Genomic DNA, 23,858 nt, shown 5'->3' on the forward strand with positions numbered 1-23,858 from the left:
TTTACTATAAACTATGCCACCCACAATCTCTGTTTACCGATCTTGACCGCGACGCTCCACCGACTGTAGAAACAAACGTACAACCACGTACGTCATCTGTAAATGTAAAAAGAAACAAGCATTGGCATAGCCAATAGGTCTTGCCTTTGGGACCTTATAAGTGTTTAGCCATGCAGCACATTATCCTGAGTGCTGTGCCGCCTGGGATTGAAGAGCTATATAATTACTACAGACTGGCAGCCACGGGCCGTATAGGGCGTGTTAGCGGGGCGGTGACGTGGGGCGGAGGGTTGTAAAATACGGCCTTTGGCTGATTTGAGGTAAGTTACGAAAAAAAACAAAAAAAACAATTTTGTTGAGCCCGCTGCATCGCATTTGGCGATGCAGCGCGCGCAAGGAAATTAGTTTTATTTTATTTTTTCGTAACTTACCTGAAATCGGCCGTATGCCGCATTTTGCAACCCCCCACCCTATCCCTCCTCCGCCCCACGTCACCGCCCCGCTAACACGCCCTATACGGGCCGTGGCTGCAGACTGGTTTATGCAGCCTGATTTAGGAATGCATGCTTGACTCAGGAAACATTTATGGGCACATTCCACAGCTTTTTAATGCACAGACAGAAAGACAAGTGCCTTGATGCAAGTCAACAGCACTATAACATTTCAGCACCATGTAAATGAGGTTCTCATTGTCTAAAGTGCCTATTGCAGCTAACTAGGAAGGAAGATTTACTATTATGAGGGGGTCTCTGAAAACTTTAAGTGCTCTGGATCCTGACTCTTAAATGCCAAGAACCAGTAATTAAAATAGAATCCTCAACATCTTACTCATGATTTTACCCAAAGTAAGGATCTTGTGACTAAGTAAAAGATGTTATATGGTCTGTCTTGTGCCCTCACCCCTGGTACGGACAATGCTGCTTGCCAAGGAAGTTTGTTACCATCACAAACAAACAAAGTGAACATCACCTAACAGATACATCAGCCAAAGCAAGCTACTTACCAATATCCTATAAGCACTAGCAAAGCCAATAGATCTGGTGTTAGCCTGCCATCCTTTCGGCTTTGTGAATGCTTATTTTGAGGTATTTTTTCTAAAACCTAATTGTTGAGGAGCTGTCCTGATCAATATAAAAAAATAACACTGGCTAAAAACAATTTTCTTGCTCTCAAAGAGCACACATTGCCAATAACTAGTCCTTGGCGCGGAAAGGACAGATGGGTGGGTCGGTGTGCTCCTTGCAAAATAGTAGAATGCCGTCCCTTACAATTAAATTAGTCTATGGCTGAAGTGGGATGAGCCAGTGCATCAGGTTGTGAACTGTAACTGTATTTATATAGCGCTTACTGTAATGGGCAAAAGAAAAATGTGAATAACAACAACAGATCAGTGGATGAAAAGGGCCAAATGAAAGCCCTTACAGGTATACATAATTTTAGTATTTTCAAAAGGTCCTGGATAACATTGTAAAAAGGGGGAAAGGGTCACAGCAACCCAGTGTTTATATGATTACACCCACTCCTCGATAGTGATCTAAAGTGTTTACAGGAATCACTGACAACAGGATAAGACAACTCTTGTTCAGTCATGTAAAGTCACCACTTACCCAAAACTCAGAAAGGCGCCTCTCAGGAAGAGATGCTGCTGAGCCCACAAGCGCCCCTCTGCTAGAAGAACAAGTCTCACTCACAAAAACACATTAAGACATTCAAGACTGTTAAAAAGGCCTCTGTTGTGCATAACCCATCAGTTTAGTATTTGTGCAAAGCACTGGCCAGATTTTGAGTCCGGATCCAATGGTTTGTAGAAAAGTTAGGGACTGATCCAGTTTGCCACGTGCTAAGCTGCAGATCGCTGCTTCAGAGTCAGACCTTGAGCCGTGTCATACAAGTCCCATACACACATGTACATCCAGTGAATGCTGCTACCAAAAGGGCAAAGCACAAGTTATCACAGTTAAGGCCAAAGTCTATAAGAGAATGCCTTTGAAAGTGTGCGCACCTAAATTATATCTATCATTTGCTAAAGAGAGCAGTGACAATACTGAGCAATGGTGGAACAATGTGTGCTGTTCCTTTATGTTTCCACAGTTATGGCCGATAGAAACAGGTCATCACTTCGTGCTAAGGAAGAACTAACAGAAAATGACCCGTAGCACCTATAAAACGAATCATACTACGTTATCCTATACACCTATCTACAGAGTCTCTACAAGGTGTGTGAAGCCCCCGGGCTGCGGTCTTTGTATTAGCCAGTGGTATGTTTAATACGACAGTCAGCACGGAGATACAGAGGATGCTGGGCGAGACGGTCTCGCTTAAACAGTTGCTTTGAAGTCCCCACTGCAGCGAGATCAGAGAAATAAATGGGGTTTGAGCGGGGCCTTCATGCTGATGGATTGGATTACAGTAAAACAGAGGCGCGCGCGCACACACACACACACACACACACAGCTTGACAGGGGTGCACTAGAGCTAGTAACAGCTCCATGTTAGGAAGGCATCATATATCCAGTTCGGGGCCTCTCTTTTACAAAACACGGATCTCGGGAGTATTCTTCTAGTTGTTTCAGATGAAGTAAAGACCAAGTCCGATTCGTGAAATTAGAAGGCGGCAGTAAACATAGGGTGCCCTCCTGACATGGTGCGAAAGAGCAGCTCTTGGTTTGAACAGCCAAGTAGCAGATACCAGTGTAAGGGGCTTAGACCGCTTTGACGTCATCTCCCAAGAACCTGAAACTCAGTTTGTCAGGCTGAGGTCATGGCCTTGGCATACACCTGTGCACATATGGTGCCACATCTGCAGAACGTCAGAGGGAAGACTCCAGCGTGCGCAGATGAAAGCGCGACCCCGGCGTTACCTCGTTCACAACACCGACCCTGGGCTCAGCTTTCTGGCCTGGTTACCTTCAGCAGCTTTCCACCAAGGGCCTGGGGTCATATACTAGACTATGTGTCCACTTGGACAATTCGTTGTATGTGTCTGTGTATGAGAGTGAAAGGACGGGCGTGTGTGTGAGATTGGGTATGTGTAAGAGAGGAGGTGCATGTATGATTGGGATGTGTGAGACTGAGAGCGAGAGGGGCCAGACTGTGTATGAGACTGCGTGTTTACGAGAGAGGGGGCTTGCGTCTGGGAGAGACTGTGTGTGTGAGAGAAAGGTGTGTGTGAGCGTATGAGCACGAGAAATTGGTTTTGGGTCTGTGTGAGAAACTGTGCCCAGGTGATGGAGGGGTGTGCGTGTATAAGAGAGTATGTGCGAGCGAGAGTGTGTTCATAGTTGTGTATATGCAGTGTGTTTGAGCAGTGCTTGTGAGATACTGCACTGTCAGCTCATTTAATTAATGCACAGTGTGATCCTGTGCAAAGCTTCATGCACGTCTCGTTTACCACGTGTCCAGGCTCCTTTTGGGCGTTGAGATGAGGCAGTCGTAGTGTGAGCGCTTTAATCACACTAGATTGATAGACGCAAAGAAAAGTAAGTGGCAATTGTTCGAGCCTTGTGTTTTGACTTAGGGTATGTATGTCCCTGGTTGCTGTGCAATCGCACGTTTGCTGGTAACAAGTATTTGAGTTTAGAATGTGCCCTCGGCTGTTAAACATTCCTTTCTTCTAAGTCAGCCCAAGCGCCCTTTCTTCCATTAAGAGTTTGGCTTTATGACCTGAGCTTAGAAGCAGACCCAGCCACCCTCTCCCTTCAAAGAGATGCGCCCGAGTGTCCTCTGCCCGGTTTATGGCTCTTTGTAACATCTCCAGAGAGCCCCTTTCATGTTCCCCGCTCGGGTTTCCTTCAGATCTCGGAGGTGCCGTGGACGAAGTCTCGAGGAGTGCACATGAGCGGCGCAGCCTGTCTGTTAAGTGGACCTTTGAACTTGTTACAATTAAAGAAAAAAAAACAAGCGCGAGTGAGACGCCCTGGGAATGCTTCTGAATGTGCGCGCGAACCAGCAGCTGTTTGCTTTTTTTGGAAGAACATACTCGTGCTTGTGGCGCCCCCCTGCGCGCTCCCGCAAGGTGTATGCCGCCACAAGCATGAGTATGTGCTTCAAAAAAGAGCAGAGCGATGGCTAAATGTCCTCCTTGCAGCGCATGCGCGCTGCCTAAGCGAGACCAAAAAAAGGACAATTTCACCCTTTCACTTAAATGGTAAAATATGGGACAAATATGAAAGATATGTATAATAAATGTTAACGTACTCCTTTGGAAAAGTTATTGTTTTTACAAAATAATATATAATTAAACATGTTTATATTAATGTAATGAACATTTCTAATTCATAATCATTAATACCCATGTATTAAAATGAATACCCGAGTATTAATACACTTCCCCACCAAAAACAAAAAAAATCCCTTGCATCCCATGCCAAAGAAAGGGTGTCAAACCCTCATAAGTATTATTTTTAAATTATTATTCAATTACTGAAAAGTAACAATAAATGTAATATCCTGCTATTAAAATTAATACCTAGGTATTAATACACCCCCCTGCCCAAACCCCTAATTCCTTTACATCACATGCAAGTGAAAGGGTGTCACAACCTCAAAAGCATTATTTTAAATTATTATTAAATAACTATAAATACATAATAAAGGTAATGTTCATCAATCCTCAAGTATTGAAATTTGTACCTGAGTATTAATACACCCCCACCCAAACCCCCTAATTCCTGTGCATCCAATGCCAGAGAAAGGGTATAAAACACTTATAAGTATTATTTTTAATTACTATTAAATTGCTTAAAATGAATTTTAAATTTAATAATCACTACTACCCAGGCATTAAAATGTATCCCTGAGTATTAATACACTCCCTACCCAAAACTCTTAATTCCCTTCCATCCCGTGCCAGAAAAATGGTGCCACACCCTTATAAGTATTATATTTCATTATTATTAAATTGCTAAAACGGATCATTAAATTTAATAACCACTAATACCCAGGTATTAAATTTAATAACACAGTATTACACTCTCCCACCCAAAACCCCTGATTATCTTGCATAACCCTGTCAGAGAATAATAATTACACTCTCAAAAAATATTAAATTAATCGTTTTGGAAACGATACCAATATTAATATTAAATACAATACTACTAAAATAAAATTAAAGACTACACAAAAATGATTTCATAGTAATTACCTAAACATTTACCTTAATTCTCAATGTAATAGCATGCGTGAAAATCGCATATGCATTGTAATGGTATGCATTGTAATAACATGCGTTGTAATGGCACATTTGTTGTAATGGCTGCGTTTTAAAGACATTACGATGTAATGCCTGTGTTGTAATAGATGTTTCCCCTGAGAAAGGCTCAATTAAATCAAAGAAATAAATGATAGTAACAAGGGTCGATGAGAAAATAAAAGATTGCAATTCTACTTTTAAACCTAAATCTTACAACAGCTGTCAAGAACAGGCAAAACTAGTAACAACGGAGGCCGATGGTCCTGAATGGCACTTACCGACTGACACTAATCCGGCAAGTGGCATTACATCCCAAACCAGGCAACAAATCGTAGGATGTTCAACCCAAGACAAGATGAAAAAATACTCAAATCCCCCGGTAAATAATGAGGACCGTCAAATGCAAATTTCTATAGCTATAAACCTAAACAGTGATCTGAAGAATTCTCAGAATGGAAACCACATCACATTGGCACTTACCAAAGCAAATAATCAACAAATGCCTAGTACCATTTGCGGGGGGACCATGCTTATTCCCAAATGGGTGTAGTGGTGGGCGTTCCGCCGCAACACCCATTGCTTTATGATGCTGTGCCCATTTACAAGGGTGGTGTAAATAGGAGGCAGCGCCAAAAATAAGACCAGGGAAAACTTAAAGCAGCACACATAGAAGTTACAAATCACCATTACTGATTGTTTATGTGCAGGAAGGGACATCTTCCGGCGCATGAACAATCCCTTACCATAGCACAGGCACCCTTGCACTATGGTACAAGGGGGCATACCTTGGCATTAGGCAGCTAAATTCAGTGCCATCGCTAGGGAAAACGTAGGGGTGTGTCGCATTCTTGTGAATACGGCGCATCCCTGTGTTTTCAGAATGGAGGAGCGCGACGTTAGCAATTTCAGTTTAACGCCGTGCTACACAATTCTCTTGTAAATATGCCCCTCAGTCTCTGAACCTCGCATTTGTGAACAAACCACTAAGAGAAAAATCCTAATGGAGAACTGGACTTGGCTTCCATCCGCCCTATCCAGAGCATTAGACAATAGTGAAGATTGATGTGCAACTAATTTTGGTAAACAACAATTGCCCATGAGACTTTGGGGCTCATTACGATGGCGGAATGATTGCCACTGCTGGGTCGGCGGTGACGATCGTTCCGCCATCACAATGAGATTTACCTACCGCCATATTAGGATGGCAGTGGGTATCGCGGCGGACGCAAAGTCTGTTCGCCGCTTCTCCGCCAGTGACAATCATAACGATTGTCTGATGGGCGGAGCAGGGACACTAATATGGTGGCGGTGCCCAGCAGGCACCGTCCGCCATATTAGGATGTGGGAAATGAAAGGCCTTTCCATGGCGGCGATGCCGTCATGGAAAGGCTGGCGGGGATTGGGTCTGGGGGCCCGATGCAAGTCCCCCTTGTGTCTGGGGGAGGTGGGGTGCACTCGGCCCCCCTATATTTTACTGCACCAAGTGGCAGGCACCCTGTGGTGCCTGCCATGTGGTGCAGTGACATGCTAGACATGCGATTTGAACATCGCGGCGGGTGCTGCTGTCATCAGCACCCGCCGCAATGTTAAAATGCAGAATGCGACCGCCATGGAGGCAGTCGCATTCTAATTCGTGGTGGGGACTGCCGCATGTCTGGCAGCCGGTCCAAACACCACAGGGCACTCGCCATCCTAATGAGCCTCTCTGTTCTTGGAATGTGCATAACCTCACAAGGCTTCTGGAAGATCCAGAGGTAATATTATTCCTGCAAAGTTTCGAAATTCTGATGCTTCAAAAAACACGGAGAGAGCAATGCTCCCCGATCATTGACTATCCTTAATTTACTATCAGTGCCACATGTTCATCAAATCAAGGTCAAGCTAAAGGAGGGTTAGCAATATAAATGGCAACAGAATTAGGGGGCGATTATGATGTAGGTTGGAAAGCCTCCGACTGCTAGTCGGAGACTTTCCGACTGACACGGCCGGTTTGCGGTCCGACTGCCCGATTACGATGTCGGCGGTCGGCACGTAAACCGGCTGGTCATTCTGACTCGGTTCTGATCATCTCTCGGAGTCTTCCAGCCGGTTCGAACTGCATCGTAATTCCCTATCGACGTCATTACCGCCGTTGGGATTACAATGTCGGCTTCCCACAGCCTTTCCGTGCCAGCCTTTCCGACATGGAAAGACTGTCGGAAAGTGCTTTTGGGCCTCCGCGGTCTATTGTTGGTGGTCAAGGGGGTACCTAGGGTACCCGCCTAAAAAACCCTGCACTGTATGGTAGGCACCTCAGATTTTTCTTGAAGCCAGCCAGTTCCGGTTCGATTGGAGTTATATCGCCAATAAATGTACCCGGGACTAGTTGATTTTAATCATTAATACTGCAAAGAGGCTTAGTGAGGACCTCCTTAAGGAAATCATTGATCTGGAGGAGAGTATCAAAAGAAAGGGATACCACACTTGCTGACACAAAGGAACAGTTATCCAGAATACAGGAGGACCTCTTTGATTATAAAAACTACATGATTAATCAAAAAATAAAAGACCTAAAACGCAATTTAGAACGTTTTACCCATGAATGGGCATTCCCATATGTTGAAGACAGTTATTATCAACAGAGAGCTGAACCAAGCCAATGGGGTGGCTCTGTTAGGGGAGGGAGACAGACATCTAGAAGTATACCTTACAACTGGACGTTTGACAACACATCCAGTGAAGACGATGAGGTAGGAGGACAAGTAGATAAAACCAATAGGGTCAGATTTAATCAACCTGAACAATCAAATGAGGATCTGGGGGCGTTATTGCGTTCTTTTTTAGGACAGAATCAGAGAGGACACAGAGGCAGAGGAGGTCAAAGGGGCAGAACACAAATACAACCCAATCAGGATCAGACATGGCAGGGTTTCTCACCTCGAATAACTCGCAGCCGGGGAAGGAACCAGTCATGAATTATATTATTGTCAATTTATCCGATCATACTCTGTCGGAGAAAGAAACACGAGTACTGAACAAAGGGTTGGGATTTGTTCCCACCCCTGTACATGATATGTTCAAATGCCGGATCGAATTTCATGAAACGATGAGGAAAATAAAATGTACATTTTGTTTGCCAACAAAACCCAGGACCCTGTCTTTGTGTCTCTTAAAATATTGATTGAAACTTTCGCTTGGGTGTTGTTCTTTTCTCTTCCTGAATCATGGGTACATGTTACATGTAATGTATTTATATTGTGAACATCCCAAAGCAATTGTATTTCCCCGACAGAACCATTGTAGCCATATAATACAAATACCCAGGTTCTGAGGGACACAGGGTCACCCCATTATTTTTCATAACTTGAGCTATGTGGGCATTGAGATATTATAAAGAACTGATTTTAACTGATAAGACCCTTTTTGAAGATTAGTTGTGTGAATTGTTTGGAATTTTATGAGCAGCAGGATATGGGGTCTGTGTTGTTGAAAAGACTGGGCTACCCTGGTGTTTTGTGTGTATGCAATAAAGGCTTTTTTCCTAAAAGTGTAGTAAGCTTAGAAGTAGCAAGATGCACTGGAATAGCTATATTGCTAAATTATAGAAGCACTGACATGGAAGGTTGTTGAGTTCTGTTATTTGGAAAGGTTCATGTCTTCCCTTTTTTTAAAAAAAACAAGCAGATGTGATTATGATCAAGCAATACGGTGATGGGCCTGTAACCATTCAAAGATGGCGCCCGGGATTCAGGATGTATCACGTGATACGTAATGACACGTGATCGCCAGGGAAACTCGCCATTTAAATACTTGAACCGCGCTTAGTGAATAGCGCGGAACGAGACGAAGCTCCTCTCGCCAGTAACTAGCGGTAAGATCGAGGCAATTCTGCAGGTTGATATGCTTTAAATATAACAGCGATAGTTACAGAGGATTTTTTTTTAAATTGGTAAGATTAGAGGGTTCGAAGTTCGAATCGCTCGATGAATTTTGGCAAGCAAGTGTGATTAATGGAGACAGCCATGTTGTTGAGTTCCACCGGGGGTATACACACATATAATAAAAAATAAGGTTTAGTATTCTTAAGAACCCCTCGTTGAAGTGGCAATATTGCATTAAACAACCACATATAATTTAGGATAAGATAAAGGGGTTGTACTTACGGCAGAAATGATTATTTTCTTGAGATGTATAGGGGTGATATACTTCATGAGACGATCGTCCTTGTTAAGTCACTATCTTCTATCTGTTTGTCTTACAGAACTATGACAACATAAGTGTCTTTTTTAGATACAGGACTACTGTGACAAAGCAGTGCCTGTGTGACGCGGTTCTTAGATGGTACGAGTGGCCTTGGCTAGCACCGGGTAATTTGACTTTTATAAGCTGTTGCATATTTAAGGAAAGACAGGTTACATGCAATGAATGTATGGAGTATATGTTTTCTGTCCTGGCTATTAGTGCATATTTTTAGGAACCTTTCCTTTTGTTTATACAGTCACTGGTAGTTCGTAACAAGTGTCCAGATAAGGTGGACGAAGCCCTGGTGCCCTGAAGAAATTGCCGCTGGAGAAAGGCAATGAAACATGTCGGCCCAACGTCAATTGGTCTGTTAATATGCAGCACGTTTTTATTTTGAATTGATCCACGAGCTGAGAATAAAGTATGGTTGCTGTGGATTTATCTCAATTTTAAGCAAACGGGGTTGAAGTGTGTGATGTTTTCACATATTTTCACCTAGTACACTATTTTTTTGGACACTTTTTTGTTTTGTATTTTTTGTTTTTCACAAGGTAGCAACCTATGATGATATACGTGGCATAACTGGTGATATTTAACCAGCAAAGCCCGCTTTGATGTTGCTCACATGAGGTGCTACCTTGTTTTGCACATTTTTTCACTGAGTATCATATGGTTGTGGTCTTTCTACATCTGTGATTTCACAGGGTAGCTTTAAGAATTTGTTTTGGAACACAGTGACTGTTGACTTAGGATATGGTTCTTATGTTTTTATACATTCACAGTGTCTTGTGATTTTGGGGCCATTCTCTCATATGTAATTGATGAAGAGTGGTATAGCAGAAGGAAAAATAGTACCTCTCATTCCCATCCACAAAGTATATAACGAATTACTGTGCTACCAGATTGGGCACGTTTTGTTATATTATAGGCCCCATGGGGTGCCTGCCACAGGATGCAGAGTTATACACACATCCCCATTTCTCTATTGTAGCCTGTATTTTGGCCGGTTTATGACGTGACACAATCTCCCATAGAGAAAAGGGAGTATGCGACCGAACAGTGTTTGGTCGCATTGCAATCAAGCAGTCGGAATCACCTACCGGAGGTCGGTCGGTCCCGATTCCGAGGTGGTGTCGGTTGACCGATATCGTAATAAGCCCCTTAGACCTCAAAGTTCAGGTACTTTCTTTTGATCTGACATGGTTTGCAATGCATAAAATTACAATTTGCATCTCTGATACTGCTATTAAATATTTATCTGAGTATGGGGAGAAATAACAAGATAACCCAATTATCCATTTTGTTGGAAAGTGTTAAATCATTGGCTTTCCAACATACCAATGCAAACTTATTTCTGGTGATTTCTACATCCATCTAAATACTGGCAACTCAATATCAACAAAAATATCTGGCCAGTCAAAATATTATATTGTTCAAATTTGTTGTGAACAACTCCAACGATTTGGTCTATTGATGCTTGTGTTCCAAAGTCTATAACTACAGTTCCGATATTCAGGACTTCTCGCCACAGCTCTGTAATTGATTACACAGCTATTTCAAAGGGCTTCCATTTCCCATGTTGCAGGCTATGTTTTAATGTGAAGAATTGACAGCGACCATAATCCGAAAGAACTAACTTTAGATTTGTCTGTATGGCATAAGCAGAAATCCAATGTCCTTGATCAAGTGGCTTGTTCCTATCATTTGAAACGTCTGGTTTGGCAGTCTAACAAACAGTAAGAGAATGAAGCAAGCAGAGCTATTAATTAGATATGGTTGTTCTCTGGCTGCCACTAAAAGCTCCATGGTGGAAAAAAGGAACATCATAAGCAATTCCTTCATTTCAAGACTAGCATCTAAAAATGTAAAAAAGGCTAATGCTCTTGCAAATTCTAACAATAAGTGGTATACACCCAAGCTGCATCAACAAAACAAGGCTCTGAACAAAGTGACAAGGGCTGTCTTTCATTAGAAGCACTTAGTCATTCAATCTCTACTCTACATCAGCTAAAAGATGTAAGAAGGTCATATAAGCAAGCGTTATGGAATGCTAAGATCAACTAACACCAGGAGTTATGTAACAAACAGTTATCTGCCAGTTTTATCAAATACCAGTAAGGCTTTCTGGACAATAATAAATGGTCTTAAAAATAATGGCAACAGGGCTAGTAGTACAAACATTACAGAAAAAGTTAAGGTGGAATATATCATTAACTTGTATGGAACGTGACTGGTAACTTCTCCTGAATATAGGTTCTCTTGGAGCAAAAAATTGTTAGAGAAACTCAAAAGAAACATGGGAAGCATTTCTCTCGAAAACCAGCAACATGCTGATGATACCATTCTACTCAGTCAGACACCTATAGGACTGCAACACTTAATCAACTCCCTTGATGAATACATATCTCTTAACCTCTTTGAGCTTAATATTAAGAATGTTAAAATCATATCTATCAGGCCATCCACAGCCAGATCACAGTCTTGGTACTCAAGAGGGAAGCCAATTGAATTGGTTTGGAGCGATAAGTACCTTGGCATTTTGTTTGATAATAAGATCTCTTTTAGAGGTAATTTCAATCTAATAAGAGCAAAACAGCTACTTCCATTTTAGCCTTAAAATCACTTCAAGACAAACAGATGTGCCCTACTTATGATATTCTTGTGAAAATCATGTCTGCCAAGTTTTTCCCCGCATTAGCTAATGGCTCAGTTATCTTCCAAGGGAAAGATGCTGTATTATTGGATCTGCTGTAAATTAAGCCTGTAAAATCCATCTTTTGGATTCCGAAGAATATTGGTCAGGCTGAACTTTGATTAGAGTTTGGCCTCCAAGGGCAGACTCTAGTTCGACAGGCCGCCTTTTTAAAATGCTTATCTCCTTTGTTTATATCTGTACCTGGTTCCCTTGCAAATATGTGCTGTCAGGAAATTAACAACTCCTCCCATACCAGCGCTTCGAGGGACTATTTATCAGTCTTTGCAAACTTTTGGGTTACACTCTTATAGGTCGCTACAGATGCATGCAGCATCTCTCACACGTTTCTTAAAAGGCTGGAAGGGTGGGAGAGGATTGAGTTAGGAAGGTAGAGGGTGACGAACATGTGTCTGTCTGTTGCATGTGGGTCTGGTGTATGTTTTGTATGTTTGGGTGTGTTTCTTGGCAGGTGTTTGGTGCTTGGGTGAGGGTGTGCATTTGGTTTTGGTTGGTGTTGTAGGTGTAGGTGTGGTTTTGTGTGAGTATGAATGTTCAGATGAGTGTGCTGTTGAGGTGGTTGGTTTGGTTGTGGTGCTTGTGGGTGTGCTCTTGGGTGTGATGTTTGGGGTTGTGCTGGTGCTTGTGGGTGTGCTGGTGGGTATGGTGCTTGGGGTGTGGTAGTGGGTGTGGTGGTTGTGAGTGAGGTGGTTGTGGGTGTGGGAGTAGTGCTTGTGATGGTTGTTGTGGGGTAAGTGTGATGCTGGTTGTGAAAGGTGTGGTGTCTGTCTGTTGTTTGTGTGGGTTCTTGTGTTTCTTGGTGTGTTTGTGTATATCTGTGGGTGTGCTGCTTGTGTCTGATGGAGTTGGTGTGTGAAAAGGAGTAAGTGCGCTTGGGGCAGGGCTCGGAATTGGGTTATGGAAGGAGTCTTAGTTGGGGCAAAAAGTTGGGCTGGTTGGGAGGCTGCCGTCAGTGAGGAGGCTAGTCCTGTAAATGATCTCTGCAGGCCAGACATAGCACTATGAATGCCTTCCAGTTATGATGCCATTTGTTGCATTTGGCAACTAAGGCCCTGGATATCTTTCAGGAGTGCAGTCTGGCTTACTGAGATGCTGTGTAGGAGTTCAATAGTCGGGGGGACAGGGGCATGGGATGAGGTGCCTGCAATGAAGGAGACCCCAGCCCTTTTAGGCGAGCGCGTTTTGCCAATTGGGGGGGAGCAAGAGTGAGGGTATGGCTGTCTGCATGGCGGACAAGGATGCAGGTTGAACAGTTGCAGTAGGGCCCACCATAACTAGGGACTGGTTGCTTGGAGAGGCCTCCAAAGATGATTTAGAGCTGGTGGGCTCTGTGCCAGTCCTCCCACCCTCTGTGCCACTGTGTCTATCGGTGACAGTGGTCTCACCAGCCGAAACACTGTGGCCAGCTTCTTTCCTGCCTACATGGCCAATTTCTCCTTCACCTGCTCCTGATGATGCTAAAAAGACATATACAATAGTTTTATTGTGTCTGTGTAAATAGAACTGATCATGAACTTTGATCACAAAACATTTTCCAAGGTTACATATACCACCTGTTTCAAGGCTCTCAAACTTTGTTTTTAATCATTATCTCATGCATGTGGGGATCATTTTCAGAAACCATTTGGTCACGGTTTTGTAATTTCACATGATAGTTCCAATATAATTTATGATCTTGTCTCTTATCCATTTGTAATTCTCTCCAGGAACTGTTTTACACCTGTGAATGGTTGGGCTTTGTTGTTGAGCATAGTGAATTGATGTCACCAGAAAGGATATAAACCAAAAAAACATTTGTACAGAGTGTGTACAAGGCCAAAAAAGCTGCATTATTTTCATTCACAAAAAGTAAAATACAAATCAATGTGTGTAAAAACAAGTGCTGCAATGTTGTACCAATATTTGTATAATCTGAAAGCCTATTTCCTTAATTTGTGCATTTCACAATTGCAACACTTACTTCAAGTAACTAAAATATATTTCAAATGTGGAAATGATGATATGGATTCAGTACTGAAGTAGCTTATCAATGTATCACGCACTATGGGCCCTATCACGATGTCTCCACCCGAGTAATTAGAATGCGAACGAATACTGTTCAGTCGCATTCCTATACTTTACAATGGGAGCAAGTATTCTGGCCGGAATGCATGCTCCCATTGTAAAATAGGAGGTGCAGTTCTTCCCTGCACCCTGTTGCAGACACCTCAAGATGCCTGCCACGGGGTGCAGGGATCAACAGGGGGGTCTCCAACCGGAGGCTGTGCACCGAAGGGGGCCCTGCTGGGGGCCACCAAGTCATGTTCTGACAGCCTTTCTGTGTCAGAAAGGCCGGCACGAAAAGGCTGCCGAAACCGGACATCGTAATCCCAAGGGCGGAAAGAGCCACCCTTGGGATTACTGGCTGCATTCCGACTGTCGGACTGGCTCTCCGAGCCCATCAGAAGCCAGTCAGAATGACCGTTCGAATTCCTTTCCGACTGTCTCCATCGTAATGAGGGAGTCGGAAAGGAATTCGACCTGCAGCTAACGATGCGGTCGGAAAGGCTCCAACCAACGGCCAAAGCCATAAATACATAGGGCTTGATACATTTCTAATCCACTTCAGTAAAGAGCAAAAACATTTTCACATTTGACTCCTAAATATCTCAAGTTATTTCAAGTTTGTTTTTCCATTGCAAAATTGTTTTTACAAAATATGCTGGCTTTCACTTTAGGCAAAACTTGGAACAGCATCACAGTAAACAATACATATACTGATTCATATATAATTTACATCAAAGATTCAAATGCATTTCACAATATGCAACAGATTACACCTTGATGCATTTCTACATTCTCCTAATGAGTCATGCGTTGGGCTTGATTTTGAGTTTTCCAGATGGGATACTGCAACATCCATCTGCAAAAGTCCCTTTAAGTATCCCATCTTTCTCCTTAATTGATTTATCATCTGAACATAAAAATGGACATTGAAAAATGGTTGTGGGTATGTGTTACTCTGTCACCAATGTGTACACATTCCTGTCTGTGTTTTTCCCCAAATTGTATGCCTATCACAATTATTTTCCAAACAACAGACTGGCTTACATGCACATTTGTGAAAGAGTAAGACATCATGCAAATCTGTCACTTTTAACATTTTACATGAACACAATAGTGTTTTTTAATCAAAACACATTTGGGATACATTTGGATAAAAAATATAGGGCCAGATGTACGACCATTTTGAATGTGCAAAATCGGTCACAAATTGATTTGCGCATGCAAAAATGGCTATATGCTATGTACGATATGCACTCGCAAGTGGAAAATAGCGTTGTGCGTAAATAGCGAGTAGTAGAAAAAGCAAACGCTATTAGCGGGTCGCAAATAGCGAGTCACAAATACCGACTCGCAAATACAAATGTACGGAATAACTGCAAATTGCTACTATGTGCAAAATGGCCCATTTGCGCATGCAATTTACCATTAACCTGAAGCAGGTGGTAACCAGTCTCAAACTATAAAACAAGCATCGGCATAGCCAATAGGTCTCGCCTTTGGGACCTTATACATAACTAAATACTTATAAGGTCCCAAAAGTGAGACCTATTGGCTATGCAAAGCGGCCATGCGGCCGCTAAAGTTATCCCTATCACGATCAAACATCAAAGCGGCAGTGCGGCCGCGAAAGTCAAAGTAAAGCACGGCGCGCGCGCCCGCGCACATGCACTGTAGCTCTAGGCTGGCCTGGTAGCACTTTTTGGAGCCCTCTCAATAAGTCTCGCCAGACCAGCACATGCGCTGGGTTAGGCGAGACCTAAACAGGCCCAGAATGCACCAAAACCTTTCCAAAATGGCAGGCATGTATATGGAGAAGGATGCGTATACGTGCAGCTCTACAGAGGAGGCGGAGACAGGAGAGGATCTTTAGAGTGAGGCTGACATTGTTCCAGGAGACTGAGGAAGAAATCTATGAAAAGTACAGGCAGAGTAGCACAGTCATCCTAGACCTAATTGACACCCTGAAGCCACATTTGAAAAGCAGAACTCAGCGCAGCGCAGCAATACAATACCAACACATGTGCAGGTGTTGTGCTCCCTCCACCTATTGGCCACTGGTAGCTATCAAGACGTAATTGCAGTGACTGGGGGTGTTTCACAGAGTGAGCTATCACATTTCTTTTCGCAAATTGATAGATGCCCTGCTACACCACATACATGAATACATCTATATGCCAAGGAATGATCAGGAACTTGAAAATACAAAATTGCAATTCTATAGAATTTCAAGATTCCCACAGGTCATAGGGTGCATGGATGGGACCCATGTGCCCATATGTCGACCATCACGCATAGAATACATTTTCCGTAAGAGGAAAAGCACACATTCACTCAACGTACATCTTGTCTGTGACACCAAAAGCATAATCACAGACATTGTAGCCAAGTTTCCAGGTAAAATACATGACTCTTTTATCTTCAGGCACAGTGGCATATACCAGAAATTAGAAAGAGGTGATTTTGATGAAGGATACATACTAGGTAATGAATCCCCACACCCACAGTGAGATGTTTAAGAACATAAATGTCTGTCTGCATGTTGTCTTAAAACCTTCCTTTTCCTCGCAGGTGACAGTGCGTATGCTCTGAATACATGGATCCTCACACCATTCCTGTCTCCCTCCAAAGCGCATGAAAGGTGATAAAACAGGGCACATAGATGCACGAAGTCAGTCATTGAGTGCACGTTTGGCATACTAAAATCAAGATTCAGGTGTCTACACAAGAGTGCTGTCGCATTGGAGGACATCCCCCCATTCTGCAGTGTCTGTGCCCCCTCCTCTGACCACCAGGCTATTTTGCAGTGCGTCTACAGCAGCTGTGATGTGTTGTAGTCCCCTCACTACATCGCCACTATGTGGCCCATTTCTACCTGCAGTGCTATGGTGCGTTTGCTCTGCAGGCTTGTTGCATCCGCCAGACGTCCAATTGCCCTCGTCATGGAGTGCATGTTGTGTGACCTTCCATGCTCCATCCTGCAGTTATTTGCATTGTCCTCCTTGAGCTCTGTGCACAGCTGCACAATAGCATCAGTCATTGCATCCATTTTGTGCTCCATACGTGCCTGATACTCTGACATCTGATTTGCCATCCTCTCAAACCCCCTGCTCAAATTAATGTTCATCTTTCTCATCTGTTTGTGTTGCAGCTGATGGATTTTGATCATGGAACCCCGCAGGCCAGCAGAAGGAGATGGAGTAACTACCATGGTCTTTGCAGGTGCATGCCTACGGCTGCGGAGCAGCCTTCCATATCACTGGCTCATATGTGGGTTACTATCCCTTGTGCCCAGAGTGCGACGTCTGGTTGTCTGCTGCTTAGGGGCTGTTGTATTATGCCCTTGTGCATTACCCAAGGTAAAAGGAGTACTGGAATCATACAGCCCTTGGTCCGTCTGCCATTGCTCCTGCTCAGAGTCCGTATCTTCCTGTGTTGTTTCTAATCCCAAAGATGTATCTATGTTGAAACAGAATAAATAAAAGAAATTTTTTTAGTCACTATCTCTGTGGTTGTTCTATGTTCACAACTCATCTCAGTCCCTGACAGCAATGTTTGTGTGATGTACTACATTTCCCATGATGCACTAACTGTAAATTTTTCATCCTGCAGATGGTGCATGTACATGCAGTTTTGCCCGTGTGTGGTGCATGCACGTGTGGTGCTGGCTTGAGTGTGACATACATTATTTTTTATTTCTCACTTACCTGTGGGTGGTGGAGGTTGGGATGTGTCCAGACTTCCAGTTCCCACGACAGGCTCTGGCTCTGTGGTGGCTTCCAACATAGCCTCTGCTGTGGTGTCCTCCGGGAGGCTTGATGGGCCAGCTCCTGTTTCTTGCGCAGCTTCAAGACGTTCAGCCACCCTCTCCTTTGCCCTGGCCTTGAGGTCATACCACCTCTTTTTGATGTCATCTATTGTCCTGTTTGCGACACAGAGGGCATTCACACGCTGCTGCATGTCACGCCATATTTTGCACTTGTCCGACTCTGGCACAGTGTGTGAGGTGCGACCGAACAGCTGCTAGTGGTCGTCGCAGCACTAATTGATAATGATGTCCACTTCTTTGTCAGAAAATTTGACTTTACGCAGCCTCTTCTTCCCTTCTTTGGCAGTAGTCTGGCTAGCCATCTTGCTGTGGTGTTCTGCCACCATGGAAGAATGGGATATTAGAAAACATGTGTGAATAGGCAAACTATACTGGATTTATGTCATCAGCTGGAGCCAGATCATACTCATACTCATACTCATGGCAGTACTTCATTTTGTGGCAACAGGATCATTCCAATACCATTGGCAGTATATTTCAGTGGTGTACTACAAGAAGTTCTTTCTTCAATGATGAGACACATCAACATCTTCATCCAGTTTCCACGACATGAGGAATTTGAGAATGTGAAGGGAGATTTTGATGGTTTGGGTAGCCCACCACAAGTGGTTGGAGCAATTGATGGCACACATATTGCCTTAGTACGACCACACGCCAGAGAACAAGTCTACTGCAATCGGGAGAACTTCCATTAAATCAATGTGCAAGTTGTCTGCTTACCTGATTTGCATGGGGGTATGATTGAAGGACATGAAAGTGATTGTATAAATACCACAGGTCATCTAATTGTTAAGAATGTAATAAATGATATTTTTGTATTTTTGATAAATAGTTTCCGTTGCCTTGGTTCTTTCTGATTCTTATTGTTCATGTATTAGCACTAATTATCATATTCGAATGGTTGCCTTAAACCTGTACATGGATTGATTTTTCCCTACCTTAAGGAACCTCACCTATGTAGTAGGCGGCCTCTTATTTTGCGCTTGCTTACCTGATTTGTACATCATAAGTGTGTGTGACTGTTTCCCCGGATCAACCCATGATTCTTTTGTACTACGGAACAGCAGCATACACCTTCAAATGTCAAACTTTGACCTGAGAGGGCCTGGTTTATTGGTAAGTGCAACCTGTCATTATATTGTTTGGGTAATTTCAAGTTGAATAATCTAAAATTGGGTTACATATTTTTGCTCTTTTTTTCTTCTGTTGGAAATGGTCCTTTTTAGGGTGCTTTCCCTTGACTTTTTGCTTTTGTCCCTCCAAGTTTTCCACAGATCTATGTGCTAGCCTCAGGACTGTGAGCTCTTTTGCCACTGCCATTCAGTGCCAAAGCGTTGTTCTTGTCATATACATACTGGTAATTGGTGTATACATAATTAGCTGATTTGAGTTAGCTGTAAGTCCCTTGTCTAGGGGTAAGACATATACCTAGGGCATCTAACTCAAATGCTCCTGCGTGGGCCTGCAGCACTGCTTGTGCCACCCACGGAGATAGCTCTTCAAACGTGCCACAGGTTTGCCCTGGTGGGGCCTGTGTGTGCAGGTTACTGTTACTCTGCTTGGCATTTAAAAAGCTACTTGCCGAGGTTCTGCATGTCTCTTGCGACATCAGGGTAATCCCTGGGGGCAGGGTGCGGTATCAGGAAGAGGCAGGGCATGTGCACGGGTGCGCTACATGCACTAGTAGTGAACTGCACCAGATGGTGTGTTTGATACGGTGGGGCCTGCTTCTCCCATTGATTAACGTGGGGGATCAGTGGAAAGGCTATTGACCAGTATTTCCTATGTGCAGAAGAGTAGCAGTATAGTGTTTGATATCGATAAATTAGTAATGGCAAATCCTCCCTGAAAGTGCGAGTGGATTCAACATTACTATTATAGAAAGTGGACATTTTTGTGCTTATGGCTCTGTGTGCCTGTCAGCCTGTCTCCAGTCCACATCTGGGTGCTGGGGAGACAGCTACATCTGTGCATTTCTGATAGACAGCCATAAACTAGGGACTTAAGGGAAACTGCAGACCTCTGACTCTGAGGGGCCTTCCTGGGATGGATATGAGGGGCTGGAATTGGCACCGGGATTCCAAGGGGAAGGGTCCTGGCTCCACTAAAGATATTGAGCAAGCCTCCCAGGGTAGGATGGCAGACAGGACAAAATTTAGAGAGGGCCTGTGTATTTCAAAAGTGGCCTTTTGAACTGATCTCATTTTCAAAGGCCTTAGTCGGTATGCCTACTGGGGCTCTGCTCTCAGTAGTTAGAGACGCTTTTGTGATTGGAACCATACCACACTGGTTTAATGCTGGGACATCAACAAGTGGAACCGTTGAGCAGGAGGGACTGCAACTGCGTTATCCACTGACATGTGGTGGCCTGGTGCTTGTCATGCTCCAGGAAGGGGACTATTTCTTGGTGGATTTTGCCTGGATGTTGCAGGCCTACAGTTAGCTGCCAACTGTCATGGCCCGGGTCCCTAAGCAAGGTTTGGTTGGCTGGCCTCCTGTCCATGAGACTCCAGGGACAGAAGGGATGTCCCCATTTCCACAAGATCATCAGGACCACACAGGGTGCTGCGGAAACAAGTGGAAGCGATTGTCGGTTGGGACAAGAACCATCTTGACGTATGCCATAATCACACTGTGCAGAGAAGTGTGCTCATAAAGATCAGCAGTTCACCTGGGGTGCCAGAACGTGAGGAGTTTGAGGAGTGCTGGGGAAGTTTGCAGAGTCTGAGGGACTCGTGCTTGTAACCATAAGCCTGTGCTAGCTCACACTCTGTAACATGTGGTGTCTGAGGGATGTTGGGGGATGTTTGCCGAGTTTGCAGGACCTGAGCTGGAAGCCTGGACTGTCTCTGTCCTCCAGATTGGGAGGACCAAGGTGCCTGACATTGAATACTCCATCCGAGGTTTTATGCTCCCCTCCCCAGACCCACACCACAGGGTACTCTGTTGTGGAGAATATCGTGACTTGACCCAAGGGGTCTCGTTGTGCCTTATGTGCACCGCCGGCTGATTGCCTGAAGCAACTGAGGTCACACCTCTGCCTGAGGGGAAACATTTCTCCAATTTGGAAGCGTACCAGTCACAGTCTTTTGCCTACGGGGATAGTGATCCCGCACTCATGAAGGTGCCACTGGGGATTAAAGGCTCAATATAAGTGGTCGCTCCCATCTAATCAAAGTGTTGCCAGTGGGTGCAATGTGTATTGTTGGTTGGTGTAGTTTGAGTGGCTGAGGGGCTGGGTCACGAGGCGTAGTCAAAACCTGTGGTATCTTGACCATTACAATTGTACCGGGTATGTGATATTGGGAATGTCCTGTTTTATGCTAATGTGATAGCAGGAAAATGGAATACTTCTAAACAGCCTGCATACATATTTATTTTGCTTTTGATGAGGGAGGGATCGATTGGCTCGTGAACATCTTGGGGAAGTACGAACACAGGTTTATGTTGCTTACAAGGCTGAGGGGATAAAGGGGCAAGTGAATAACTGACTAGTACATATATGTTCATGTCATTTTGCGGCTAATGGGAGAGTTGGAAATTGCATATAACTGTAATGCATATATCCAATGTGTATGATGCTTTGATTCCAATGTGTATGTCGGTTTTATTTCAATGTGTGCAGTACAAAGACCAGTGTTTTATACATACGGTATGGAGTCTTTATTTAGTGTACTCAGTGTGTTGCAAGGGTGGTGTCATGTCAATACTTTATACTTTGACCCTGAGGATAAGCCTGACTGCTCTGTGCCAAGCTATCCAAGGGTGAGCACAGGTTATCGGCAGTGGCGTAACAATAATTGAGGGGGCCCCCCTGCAAGGTACGTGGAGGGGCCCCCTCCAGACTCTATCAGGAGCTCCCCGGTGGAAGCACAGTGCTGAGGGGGCCCCTGGAGCTTGGGGGCCCCACCGCACTGCGGGGGATGCGGGGGCCTGTGTTACGCCCCTGGTTATCGGACTAGTGTATTGTACTCATCCTATTTAGGATGGTGGATTCTGTCTGGCTTTGATGCGTCCCAGTTAGCCAGGAACCACTGGGTCTAACATCTTCTATACAGGAGACTTAGCTTATCCTAACCGACCATGGTTGTTAGCATTGCTGAGAAATCCAATAATACCAGGGGAAGCCCACTTCAGTAAGGCCTATTGAAGGAGACAGAGACTAGTGGAGCAGGCGTTTGGGCTCCTAAAGGCCAGATTTCACTGACTGGATAAGCCTGGTGGAGCCCTCCTCTACCCATAAGGTGTGCCACATCACCATGACCTGCTGCATGTTGTACAACATAGCTCTGAGATGGAATACCCGTACATTGCAGAGGATGGAAACCATGAAGAGCCAAGGGCGAGGATGTTGAAATTCCAAATGAAGTGGTGAAGAGGAAGGAATTGACTTTCGTCAAGATGTTATTAACAACTTCTTCACATGAGTGTAAGTATAAATTAACACATGATGACATTAAGATTAAACCAACTTTCAATCTCATGAGGATAATAGTCTGTGCTGGTTTTTTGTTTTAGAAAGGGAAAGTTGATAAAATCCAGGCCAAAGATGTTTGTTGATCAAAGTTTTAACACATTGACTACTCGATCTAAACCTAAGATCAATTTCTGACATTGCTTTGTTGAGACCTATCTTATATTGAACTGGATCAACGAGGAATTAGGTCCCTATTGGGATTGCATAGAGTCATATTAGATGACCACCATGATTGGAAGATCCCCTGGTTTCGCTATATTAAAAATTGACTATTCAAGTTGGATCTGGAAGGTTTTTGGCTGCAGCCTTCTGCATTACCCCAAGGTGATTGGGATAAGTTAAAAACGTCCTTTTGGAATTTTGTACTAGGCGCAATGCTTTCTGCTGCATCCCTTGGTACCCTGGTAGACTACTTTTTGATGATTAAATGTGTACCTGAGTATGAGTAATACCTGAATATGGTTTTTAACCCTGCTGCACGTGCACCTTATGTAAAATTAGATTAGGCATCCTAATGTTGGCCACGTTTACTCATTCCTGGACGAAAAAGGGTGACATATCGAATCTGTGCCCGATGGGTTGTCAAGTACCAGAGAATAATGAACACTATGGGGCTGATTCCGACCGAATCGGATCGTGTCGGCCGGATTCCTTTCCGACCGAGCAATTCTGATGGGCTCGGTCGGAAAGGAATCTGACACGGATTTCCGGATTGCGGACGACAGGCCCGGAGAGCCCATCCGCCGTCCGGAAATCCCTCAGTACTCCCCCGGCCGCCTCTTTGCGACCGAGGTAGTGCGATGACAGTTTTTCGCTGCCTTTTCGTGACAGTTTTTCCGGCACGAAAAGGCAGTCGGAAACTGTCTTTGGGGGCCCCCAGTAGGCCCCCCATGGGTGCGAGGCTACCTATGGTGCCCCTCTGTGGATCCCTGCACCCGGTGGCAGGCACCTTGGGGTGCCGCCCACAGGGTGCAGGGATGAACTGCACCCCTGCTTTCCACGATGCAAGCATGCATTCTGCTCGGAATGCATGTTTGCATTGTGTTGTATGTGAGTGCAACCGAACTCTGTTCGGTCGCATCGTACTAGCAGGGCCGTAACCGACGACAGCAGTTTGGTCGGTTACAGCTCCTGACCGATGTCGGACGGACCTGAGTCCATCCGACATCGGAATCGGCACCTTATTATTTTTCTGTAAGGCCTATGCTAAACAGCAATCACACTGGATTATTTCTCTTTGTAACCTTCTCGGTTTTAGGGACCGCCACACAGTTCTTAGAGTATGCAAAACCAACACCAGAGACTGTGTGGTGTATTCAATCACTAGACACTTGTCAGCAATATGGTATATTAGGTTGAATGGTAAGCATATCTCTTGCGCACT

This window comes from Triturus cristatus, chromosome 5_2 (genome assembly GCF_964204655.1).
Source record: "Triturus cristatus chromosome 5_2, aTriCri1.1, whole genome shotgun sequence".
Lineage (NCBI taxonomy): Eukaryota > Metazoa > Chordata > Amphibia > Caudata > Salamandridae > Triturus > Triturus cristatus.